General features: G+C 38.0%; 1 long non-coding RNA gene across 1 annotated transcript; it reads left to right on the forward strand.

Annotated features, from left to right (window-relative positions):
• The first annotated feature begins 1,809 nt into the window (after positions 1–1,809).
• LOC107313612 (uncharacterized) lies at positions 1,810–7,359 on the forward strand. Its single transcript, XR_001555083.3, has 3 exons — positions 1,810–1,909; positions 5,040–5,261; positions 6,296–7,359. It is a non-coding gene; the product is annotated as an uncharacterized LOC107313612 (long non-coding RNA).
• The last annotated feature ends 4,115 nt before the right edge of the window (positions 7,360–11,474 follow it).

The following is an 11,474-nucleotide window of genomic DNA, read 5'->3' on the forward strand; positions in this document are numbered from 1 at the left end:
AGTAAAAGAAAGCAAGAACAGACCTCACAGGCCTTGAAGGAAAATCACTAAAGAAAGGGACAGAGGTTCCACAGAAATCTTTTAGAGACACATGAACATCTACACAAACTCACCACAAAACATATACAGAAGGGGAGTTCTTGGTAAGGAAATATTCTCTACATATTTTTCTGATTTATCTGACTTTTTCCTGCTTAGTCACAAGGATCCATAGGCAAAGACCGCACTTCTATATAGAAAAATTATCTTGAATTGTCTTCTTTGTTCTATTTCTGTCTAGCTTTCTGTCTCTCTACTCTTTCTTTCTTGATTTGTTAGAAACTTCAATCCTCCTTCAACAGTTACCTGCTTTAGAGAACCTCTCAACCTATTTACCCATAACTTCTTTATTTAAGGTCACACATCATATCCTATGCTGCCTGCAAATTGGGCTTCATTCCATCTCAAGCCACACAGAAGCCAACAGTGCATCTGCAGCAGTCCCTCCTTAGGAAGACTATAATAGGCGATTTAATGTACTGACAAAACTTCTGTTACACTACTACCTTAATTTCTATTCACAGCTCTACAAAAGTTCAGGGATCTGACATTATCTCTGTTGTGCAGACGTAAATTTACACAAACCTATGGAAGGAATGACTTCAGCCCATGCCTATACGTAACAGCAATTTCCTCCAGACCTGGATGGAGCCAGGGTTCCCAGAACTTTGAAAGTGTTTGATTCCATAGGAAATAAGCACCTGAATGGCTTCCAGTTCTGGGACAGGAATATTAAGAGACGGGTGTCTGCAAGATATTTTTGTCTGATTCTACACAGCCATAAGTACCTCAGGGTTTTAAGTTCCACTTGCAGACATGACCTTACATTTAACAGTTTAGGATCACACCTTACCTGTGATTTTCATAGAAATGTCTGCTTGGATGAATAGGAGTTTTCAGCATGGATTAGACATAATCTTTTCCTTTTTTCCCATGTTTTATTTTATTGGATGTTACAACTTCTCAGTTCAGTATTCTTACCAGTAATTAGGACAGTATAACATTCTGCTCTATTTGGTATGCAACAGTTTCAAAATTGATATTACTAATGCTGATATGTGATTTGGAAATCCTGCTGTGTCAATTCCATAGTGCTCTGAAGTGCTGAAGGTCAGACTCATCTCTGTAAGTGGCTCCTTTCAAATGGACTTGAGGAAATAAGGATGTACCTTCTTTGGTAGATCAGCAGTAAAATTTTGCTTAGTAACTAAAATAAAGTTAAAAAATTATTTCTTCAGGGATTTGAGCAAAAGTATAACTTTGAGTGAAATATAGAGGAGTAGACTAGCAAATCTTCAAGGTCAAAATTTCCAATTAGAGTCTATTTTATTTCATTTTTTAATAATAAATCTCCAAACCACAATGCACTGGAAAAAAGAATGCAGCCAGCAGGTCGAGGGAAGTGAGCCTCCCCATCTACTCTGCCCTGGTGAGGCCACATTTTGAACACTGTGTCCGGATCTGGGCTCCCCAGTTCAAAACAGACAGGGACCTCCTAGAAGTCCAGCAGAGGGCCACAGAGTTGATAAAGGTCCTGGAGCATCTCCCAGATGAGGAAAGTCTGACTAATCTGGGTCTAATCATCCTGCAGAAAAGAAGACTGATGGGGGGGATCTGAGTAATGTTAATAAATATCTAAAGGGAGGTGGGAGGCAAATGGGTGAGGCCAGGCTCTTCTTGGTGGTGCATAGCAATAGTATGAGTAGTGATGACCTAAAACTTGAAAATAGGAAGTTCCATACTAACATGTGGATTAATTTTACAGTAATAGTGATGGAGCACTGGAGCAGGTTGTTCAGAGAGGTTGTGGAGTCTCCTATTCAGATATTCAAGACCCTCGTGGATGCCTACCTGAGCAACCTATCGTAAGGTACCTGCTTTGGTTGGGGTGTTTAACTTGATGATTTCTTAGGGTTCATTCCAACCCTGCAATTTTCTGATTTTGTGAAATTTCTAGAGTGAAATTTCTGTTACTTCCAGCAGGCTATGCATGAATACTTTTACATGTACTTGGCACATATAAAACAATGTATATATATTTAATCTGGTTCATACATTAAAAGACACATTAGAATTGCTTACTTGATTAATCTCAGTACAGTGCTATATGGATACATAGACTTTGTAAGAATAACTCATATAAAATATTTTGCATTAATATAAAAATATTTATCCACACTACTTTCATAATATTTGTTGTTTGAAAAAAAAATATTAATCTGAAAAAAAAATTATCTTAACAGTGAAATGATTTTGTTACCAGCGTAGCATATCATCTTCGTTGTGCTTGGAGGAATAGCTGTTGTACAAAATTCCATTACTCTATCAAGTAATGATGAATAACATAGCTTCCAAGTTTTCTGTTTTTTCCCTCTCTCCTAATAATAATCATTCTTCTGTGTTCACAATTACGTTAACATAAACATTTATGTTTCTCACTTATTACAAAGGATATATTTATTTTTTAATAACTCATTATTAAAAGGAGTAGATGGACTGTGAACAAATTCATCAGATGTAATCTCCCTTTAAGGTCAGAATCTGAGCTTACTCTTGTATCAAAAGGCTAACTTTCATTTGCTTTACCATGAGCTAACAGAACTGCTTCCTAGGAACAGAGATCCAGACACCCTGTTTTCCAAATAGCCCCTGTTTAGCAGTGAATATTTGAAGTCCTGACTTGTTGGTGAAATGAACTACAGAACAAACAATATTCTCTGTTTCATTAACTTTCAAGTCTATTTGAACAGGCAGAATCAAGCCTGAGAATGAAATGATTGTGATTTGTTTCCATTGTTGGGAGACACAAGTTTTGTCCCAGTAGCAGTGGCAGCATCAGGAATAGGGTGAATCAGAGGACTGATATGTCAGGGTCACAAGGTGCTGTCTGTGACCAAGGAAAGCTGATTAAAAGTCAGCACGGTTATCACAACTCCATGCAGCCAAAGACATACCCAGTCTCTTGATTTTACAGCTCAGGTATTTGAGCAGTAGAGAATTCAGGAGGAACACCAGCTGCAGCTGAATAGAGAAGCCATAAGTGAGATGAGTGACATGGAGTGAACCAAGAGTGTCTGATACATGCCTTCTGCTTCTCTTAGAAGTTAGAAACATTCTTACGCAAGGTCACTGCTAATCCACAGGCACCTGGCTTCGGGGGAGAATTCTATCTAGATAATAAAATCATTTAGATATATCTTTGGTGATTTCTTCCTGCTGCAAATAAGCGGTGTCTCGTGATACAAAGGCTGCCCTGACCCCAGAAAATGCATCTTGCAGGCATACTATCTTGCAGACATACCATACCACCTTGGTCTTGGAGGAGAATATCTGTCTTAGATTCTATGTGACTCTGTCAGGCAGCCTCCTTGATCTGCGCAGTGTCTCCAAGTTTATGTTTCTCTCCATTCATGTCCAATGGCTGGATGTTCCCTGTATTTATTCCTACCTAAACCAATACAACTAGAATGATGAGAATGATTTCTGACTTAGTTTAGTTTAGCTCCAAAACACGCATTTTTCAATGCTCATAAGTGACGTTCAAGGTGAGATTTATTTCTGCTTGTTTTTCTTTTCACGAACTGAAACTGGGTGTTGCTGATATAAGATCTTTTCTAAGGGCAACAAGAAGCATGCAGGATCAAAAGCAACAGATCGACACAGATAAATGAAGATGCTGTGCTAACACCATTTTAATTTCACTACGTTAAAAAATTCTAAAATAAGTAGAATTTCAAATTGAAATGCTTTTTGAACGAAGAATAAAATCATTTTGTTTTTTTAAAAGGGTGTTAAAAAAATAACAAGTAAAAAAAATTACATTTTTATTTTGTCTTTGTTCTTTTAACTGAACAGTTCTGTAACTTTAGTATAACTCCTCCTTCATCCAGTTTCATTTTTCTCCAAAACAAGTGCTTCAGCTGAAAATTGGCAAAACTCTGCGCAAAAGAAATATGAGAAACAGTATTTTGTCCTTTCTAAGATTTACTTGGTTTCCTGGAAAGGGATGCCCTCCCAAGCCATATCATTGATAGTCAGGTGAATTTAGAATTGTTATAATTGAAAATAATGGAATATAAGGGAATAAATATAAAAAGGAAAAATAAGAAAAACAGCAACAAAACAAACCAGAAAACAACTGTTTAATCATTTGAGACTCCTGTTGTATGCATGGTTGAAAAGGTATGTATTTTTATTAGCTTAACTAGTGAGATGACCAAAAAAGTAACTTCTCATTCACTTTTATGGGAACATTAAAGTCAACGATAAAACTTCATAGAAACCTACTCTCACTGATGTCTCTATTTTTAAACCAATTGAAATGTAGCCCATAAAACTTCATTGCCTACATTCTTTTTTTCAAAAACCACTTTACATTTTATTTTTATTTATATGAATTATATAAGCAACAAAAGAGGAAATTTAAAAAAGAAAAGAAAGAAAAAAAAGACGAGTCTTTATATTTAAATTTTTTCATTATGATGGTGTTTGAAAACTCCCCTGAAATCTTCTATTACTATAAATAATGCAATCATTTGAGAGGATGATTTTTTATTTTTTATTTTTAATTTTTTTCAGTTCTTCCTTTTAATCAGTTTTTTTTAAACCTTTATTTTACTGCTAGGATATATTTATTGCCATTTTAATTTAAAATTATGTGAATTACTTGAACTTTTAAAAGCTCTGCTTAATAAAAACTTTTAACTAAATCTTATTTAGTACATATATAATTAAAATGAACTGTAACGCTGTTAACAAGAATGATAGACTGACACCAGATTTATAAGTTTCTCAGAACAGAAATGAAACTATTTGTTTGTGTTCACATATGCTCATGCATATTCCTTAGAAAAGAGATTTAGTTTTTCTTGTATTGTTGGATGAATTCACCTTGCAGCGTATAAATCCTTAAATGCTTCATGTCACTGGGGAAATGAGCAGTACCTATATTCAGAAATATCTGCTAGAATGATCAGATTTTGCATTTTTTCCTATTTCAGGACAAGACATAGAATAAACGGCACCATCCTCTATGCTAAAATTGAGCTAATCAAAGACATCAATCAACATCATTCCAGGGAAGAAACATTGTGAAAAAATATTATAGTACACTGAGTTCTTGGTTCATTTTAGTATTCAACCATGCACCACTGGCACCAGGGACTAGAATATCATACAGTATATGCTAAAGGATGTTCCACTCCAAGCAACATTTTCAAATGGTGAGCGCATTAAAATGGAAGTGAGAGCTCTGCTTAGGACAGGTTGAACTGTATCATTGCTTTCCAGTGAATTCCCACAACTTGCACCATGCAGAAGAAGTGAGGCAGACTGACAGAAGGCAAGGAAATTGGTTCCGATATGTTTTTGCTTCCACATCAGAAAATATTGAAATAAGCAGTCAAGATAAATAGTTACCTTTTTCAAAGCTGCCCAGCCTTATTCCTTCTTTGCCAACTCTATCAATCTGAGTATGGGAGTGAGACATCATTTTGCAAGCAGAGGTCATACTGGAAAGAACGATGCCATGCATGACTAATAAAGTCCTTTGATTCATGAGGAAATTTTGATTTAAATTTCAAATCAATAGTCATCTCTACCAAAAACAAGTTTTGAGCAATGAAGAAGGAGAACTCTGCATTTCCATGGAGATAGTTTGTGAAGCATAACGTATGATGGGTCTAATCTTCTTTCATATGTCATTTCTTACCATCAAAGTACATTTTACTCCTTGCTAAAAGAGCACAGTGATTACATGAAAATGGTATATAGTTTCCTGTTGGTTATATTTTGCCCTATGTAGTTGTAAATAAGTTCCTTATTATCCAGTTATTAATATTACTTCATACAGTTCTCTGGTTTATAAGTAACTGAGACAGATTGTAGTTCTAAAACCAGAATTGTTTCCATAATAGTTTAAAAGGAGAGAAAAGTGAGGCCACGTTACCACTCATAAAACTTTCTCATTAACATTATATTACTTAAAATATCTCTCTCATTATCTATGGGAGGTTTGACTTCTGTTTCCTGAGTAAGTTATAAAGCCTGCAGTCTTGGTTACATTTAGTGGAAAAAAATCTTTTTTTTTTTTTTTTTTTTTTTTTTTTGCTTTCTTTTGTGCTCACAGTCTTTGCAAAAAACAGCTTCTTATTGTTCAACACAACTGAAAGGGTTGGGCTATCGCAAAGAGACAACTATAAATGTTTATACCAAAACAGATGCAAACTTGTGTGGTCATTGCCTCTTCTGTTTACAGGAACGAGAACATACAGAATAAGCAGCACCAAAGCTTCGAGGGTTAAAAACATTTTATCTGCTCAGGCAATAAAAGAAGCAGAAAAAGAAATCCCTCATTAAAGCCAACGTCCAAATTCCCAGTGGAGCAGCAGATACACAAGGTGTGTGTTCCCATCAGATGTTGAGAATGGAAATATTTGGAGACAAGCTGATGGCAATTAGCAACAATAACGTGTCTTAACTGCTATCTTATTTTGTTAGTCATGCAGATCTGGCACAGGAAGTGCCTGAGCTGGATTATGCTCTCATTTGTGACAAACCTGTTAACCCAGGTGCAGCTGCCAGTCCAGATGTGCCTCTGTGACACCTGTGCATATCCACTGTCTATATCTCTCTGAGGTATACAGCAAAAATAAAAATGTAATGGGAATTGAGGCACCTAATGGCAATAAAGTTGCAGAAATGTAAATGAGGTAAGATTTTGCTCTACTAGAATTTTTGTTGCATATAAAATTGTCTGTGCCAGACCGAGTAAAGATGGGTTTTCAGGTACTAGCACTGGCAGTAGCTTGAGAGCACTGGCCAATAGAAAGCTTACAGAGCACTTTATCTCTGGAAACTCTGTGAGCAGATGCTCCAAACTCTCACAGTGTTGCTTCCACAGGCATAAGTTTCAAATCATTATTGCGATTATAAACTGCAAGCATGCACACAGCTGATTGCACGTGAAATGCCTTCTGCTGCCCGTCCCTGTGGCAGAACTGTTCATTTAACTGCTGGGGTCACTCTCCAGGTATGAATATTATATTAAATGATGGTAAAGGATTATACAGAAGACAGAAAGTGCTGAGTTACTGAAGAATATGTTATGCCTTGAGGAAAAGTGTGAAGAAAAATGATACCAAAAATATCACATAGAAATTCTCACTTATACAACAAGAACTACCTTAAGCTCTCTTGTTGTCCTTTCTGAAGACTAAAAGGTGCTCTGACCTTGTCTTCAAAGGTAAGCCCCAGAATATCTCATGGTAAACTATAACTCTTCCTTCTCTCCTTAACTTTATGCCTGGTTAAAAGCCAGTTAAGGACAAAACAACAAACATGAAAGTTGCCACTCACCTGGCTTAGCACCTCACTGCAATATAACATGGGTGCAGAATCAAAAAAGTATTAAGTTGAATTCTATCACATAGCTACAGAGTGAAAGAGACGAAGGAGAGGAGATGTGTTTAAAAAAAAAAAAACAACAAATGGAGAAGGTAAAGCAAGAGCCAAGCCACCGTTTTTTGGCAGCAGCTCCGCACATTTTCTTTCCTGAAGGAACAGGAAAAAAGAAATTATTATTTATTTTTTTTTTCCATTTGAAACTGAAAGGTAACCTAATTATATGAGTGGATTTTAGTTCTGACAGCAAGGTTAATGATCCAGAACTTGGAAGTACACCAGGACACATTAGTGACCATAAGCAGTCATAAACTTGGCTTCACATTTAAGTGAAAGAAACCTTGCAGTACAGCATCGCGTCATCCTGGTGAAACACTGCCTATGTGCTGAGCTGGGAAAAATAAAACCTTTGCATTCATTAACATTCTTTCCTGTGATAGCTAAGTAATATTTAGAGATCAATCATTTCAAAGCCAATCCCAACCTGAGCACCAACACTGTATTTTTATTACCATTTTATTTTTGGTTTTGTTCTTAACACCATGGAATATGGCAGTCATGATGAAGGACCCTGCTTCAAGGCCTCAAGGAGTGTTAACTCAAAAATATTTAAACTTATAGGTTCGGAGAGGTGAAGGTGAGTTTCTGCTTTTAAAATGAGCACTGTAGCATTAGATGAAACTTGTGGAATGGGAAAAAGTCACTGATATTTCTTTTATTTTGAAAGAATTAAAGTCAACCATTCAGAAAGAAGTAAGTGACAGCAGAGGAAGTGTGTGCTGCCATCTCAGCCCTAGGTGATACAGCTACCAACAAATAAAGTGCAGATAGCTGAAAAATGCCAAAGGAAAAAGAGGTAGGTCTAAAGCAAGGAGATAATAAACAGTAAGCTGACAGAGCAGAAACTTCCAAGGGAAATAAATTGGTCAAACACGGGAATTAAAACTGCAAAATTCAAAAGAATGCAGTTAAACACAGCTTTCAAAGAGTCTAGCTTGACAGAACCTGAGGAGAAAAAGATTATTTCAATGAGAAGTGCTGATGACCTCTGATGTTACTTGAGGGGTACCAGAAGGAGCCTTGGCAGGTGGAAGTTGGGAGTTCTGAACATGTCCCACAATGACAAGAAAAGGGGTGGGTGAGACAAAAGACTAGTGTAACACTCATTGAAAATGCGAACCCAGATCACCATGGTTCAGATAAAGAGAGAGATTAGAAGCTCAAGATAAACAGGAAGTGATTTCATTAAATAAGCTTTCTGTCTGTAAGTAGGATATTGCTCGGGCAAACAGTGCACAGTCAATTTTTTTCCAGGAACAAATATATTCAATATTTATCTCTGTTTATATTCACAGTATATATACTTTTTAAATATATGTCATAATAATAGCTCCTAACTGTTCTTTCTCACTGGATTTAAACTTTTGTAAGTGCACAGGCTTCTACAGTGGATCTCTCAATTTTCAGTGGGGTATGTGGGAGCATCTTGTACCAGCAGACTGAAGATGCTACTGCAGGCAGCTCAAGAATCATAGAATCATAGAATGGCTTGAGTTGGAAGGGACCTCAAGGATCATCAAGCACCAGCCCCTCTGCCTGTAGCAGAAAACAACATTTTCTGAGCAATAGGAAACACAGCCATCAGGCATCCCCAACAGAAACCCTGAATGCTCCACTCTGGCTCCCTGCAAAGCTTTTAATTGAATTGAAGCCAGAACATTTGCTTTCCAGGTTATTGGTCCAACTCCCATTGATGCAGGCTTGTGGTAGCCACGGGCTCTGTCTTTCTTATTGTCTCTTCTTTATCTCATTAGCTGTTTGTTTCTTGAGTTTTCATTTCAAACTCCCACATGAGTACCACTGCAGACAGCTCTGTTGCAACCACAGGGCGGGAGCACCAGGAAGTGCTCCAGCTGCCCTATGGGTGCAAGCTGTGTGGCTCTGGGAAGGGGCAGTTTAGATACTGCTTGCTCTCCTCAGCTGCTCCAGCTGCCCTGAGCTCCATTTCCCTGTTCTCTGTTCTCTGCGTAGTGGCTAAGCACTATGATTGCCTGTCAATATCAAAGCATGAAGTTAGAGGTTGTATTTGCAGCAGGAGTATTTTTCCCAGTTCATGTCAAAATCAATGTGTCCTGACGAGCCAGTCATGTACTCTGTGCCTCAAAACCTCCTTGACTTCAGTGGGAAATTTGCTTGAATAAGGCTCTCTATATAAACTTCAAGGCAGTGAAGTTGCAGAAAATTGTCTGATTTATTTTGGCGACATCCCCAGATGGTAAAATTATAATTATTTCTGTGATTATATCAGGTATATTTTTACAGCTTACAAGCTGGATAAGTTGGATGGGCAAAAACCTGTGATGTTTTCTGTATTTCTCTCAATACATCTTGTCCTACTACAATAATAGTTGCCCTTCTCTGCCTTTGAAATAAACTGAATATTTAAATGAAAGAATTTTAGCCTTGTTTCAACTGAGCTCCAGTTAATTCATCTTCTTCCATTCCGTATCTGTCCTTGGAAATGAGAAAACCCATACACAACACTATCTGCTCTCACAGACATGGGAAGCTATGGAAGAACAGGACTAAGAAGGGAGAGTTACAAAAAAGATATTTCACTGCTTCCGAAATGAGGATCATGTGTTCACATTCAAAGACAAGGAAATCAAGCGGATATCTGGCAACACAATGTAGAAAATACTCAAGCTGTATTAAATAAAGTACCAGGAGATAATAAAACATTTCTGTGAGTACAATGCATTCATGCTTGATTTCAAATTCAGTGTCCTTTTAAGGAGAAGGAAGTAAGTTGAACTCATGCTCTGGGCATAAGGAACTTGAGTAACCCCTTAGTACCTTTGGTCTTCAATCTGCACCAGTGTGACCAGTGAATGATGTGCATTAACCTGGGAGCTACAGACTTCTGCTTTGTTTTGGTAGCTGTATTGTCCAGGAAGCCAGATTGTGATGTGATGCTGCTTTTGATTTAGCATTTCTGCTGTTTTTGAGCTGTTACTGCCATATCTTTGTGGAAGTTACTGCCAATTGAGACAGTGGCCTGCCAGCTGTCAGCCACAGCTCTCTTGAAGAGAACTGGTGTCATGGCCAACAGCAAGTTGAACATGAGACAGCAGTTTGCCCAAGCAGTCAGGAAGGCCAACAGTATCCTGGGTCACATCAAGCACAACACTACTAGTTGGCTGGGGAAAGTGGCAGGATCCAGGGGAATGTCATAGAGCTGCAACAGGAGAGGTTCAGTTTGGACGTCAGGAGAAGGTTCCTCGCCAAGAGTGTGGTCAGGTACTGAAACCATCTTGTCAAGGCAATGGTCATGGCACCAAGCTGCTGGAGTTCAGGAAGCATCTGAAGAATGCTCTCAGTCATGTATTCTGATTTTTGGGTGGTCCTGTGTAGACACCACCTAAGACTTGATGATCCTTATGGGTCCCTTTCAATTTGGGTTATTCTGTGATTCTAGGTAGGTATTTAGACCAGGAAGAGTGGCATGTTGATGTAACCTTGACATACCCTTAGGGTAACCAGCACCCACAGTGTCTATGACCATTCACAGCAAGTACAGGCATTTCTACAGGTGACAGCCACTCTAGTTTTGCTGCATTTATTGTGCTAAGATAGCTATACCACTCTGGGAGTGAACTGGACAGCCCAGAGACAAGCTGGATACTCAACAGCACACGGTTGTGCCATAGAAGAAGCTCAGCTTACTGAAAGTGGTTGCTGGTGCAGTGTGAGTATGATCCAGAGCCTTTCCTCTTGTCTGCAGATCTCAGCAGCAGCAGGTAATGACAAATGCCTGCTCTTCTCCCTAGGGAGGATCTAGCCAAGAAGGCTAAAAGATGTGGTGAAGCAAACTGCAGATACAAGGCTCCTTTCCTGCCACCAGGGCAAGCTGAAGGTGAAAGGTCCTGAGTTTTGTTGTAAAATGTATCTGAAACTTTGCCAAGTCATCATGGACACTGTTGCTAATATTCTTAATTAGAATACCCACTGAACTCTTAAGGCATTTGTTTCAG

This window comes from Coturnix japonica, chromosome 4 (assembly GCF_054131305.1).
Source record: "Coturnix japonica strain WE chromosome 4, WE-NBRP24, whole genome shotgun sequence".
NCBI lineage: Eukaryota > Metazoa > Chordata > Aves > Galliformes > Phasianidae > Coturnix > Coturnix japonica.